The 1,080-nt window shown below is 33.0% G+C and overlaps 1 protein-coding gene across 11 annotated transcripts in view; it reads left to right on the top strand.

Annotated features, from left to right (window-relative positions):
* The window catches only part of LOC106875466 (histone-lysine N-methyltransferase, H3 lysine-79 specific), a 181,886-nt gene that overhangs the window by 83,964 nt on the left and 96,842 nt on the right, over positions 1–1,080 (top strand). The gene's annotated exons all lie outside the window — the stretch shown is intronic.

The raw sequence follows: 1,080 nt of genomic DNA, 5'->3' as shown, positions 1-1,080 counted from the left end.
TATGTATGTATGTATGTATGTATGTATGTATGTATGTATGTATGTATGTATGTATGTATGTATGTATGTATGTATGTATGTATGTATGTATGTATGTATGTATTGTGTGTTTATATATATATATATATAAATATATATGTATATACATGTGTATATATATGTATGTATGTGTATATATACATATCTGTATGTGTATATATATGTCTATGTGTGTGTCTGTATATATGTATGTGTATGTATATGTATGTATGTGTATATGCATGTACGTGTTTATATGTATGTAAATATATCTATGTATATATATATATATATGTCTATATATGTATATCTAATATATAAATCCCATTCCGTCCTTCTGTTTGTGCTCTTATTACTTGAGTATTGTTCCTCCGATTGTGCTGAAATTTTAAACATGGACAGATGAGAGAGCGGTACGATCCGTAATCTAAAAAAATTTTTGAAAATTGTCAGTTTCAAAGTGAGAATCACTATTTTTGTAATCTTTTTGTCCTGTTTCTTCTGCCATGCTGTTCATTAAAAGCAACGAGTTGTTCAGACAGCACATACCATTTCGCTGGCTTCAAGGGGAGTACAGGATGACAGTCAGCCCAAACTGTTGCTATGCTGTCTTTCTTCTTTCCTATCTCTGTCTCTCTCTCTGTCCCCTTCTCTTTATACATAGAGGGCTCAGTACGGTTATTTAACTTAAGGCAACAGTCGTCAAATGCAAAAAGCCAAAGAACTGTTAATACACATATACATACGACAATAGGCTTTGTTGAGGGAGATATGGCTGCTATTTCTTCCAGGTCTAGCTACCTTGTAGAGCTCTCCTTCATTGACTCATACATATATATGTACATACATAAGGCAGTAAGGTGTGATGTGAGGGAGATTTGCCTGTTACTTCTACCAGGTCTGGCTACCATGTAGAGGTCTCCCACACTGGCTCATCTAATATAGAAATCCCGTTCTGTCTCTGTTTTTTGTGCGCTTATAACTTGAATATTCTTCATCCGATTGCGCTGAAATTAGTAAGTTTTATATATATGTATGTGTATATATATGTATATATATATA

This window comes from Octopus bimaculoides, chromosome 24 (assembly GCF_001194135.2).
Source record: "Octopus bimaculoides isolate UCB-OBI-ISO-001 chromosome 24, ASM119413v2, whole genome shotgun sequence".
Taxonomy (NCBI): Eukaryota; Metazoa; Mollusca; class Cephalopoda; order Octopoda; family Octopodidae; genus Octopus; species Octopus bimaculoides.
Note: the sequence above shows the minus strand (reverse complement) of the source record. Positions and strands in the feature narration are given on the sequence as shown.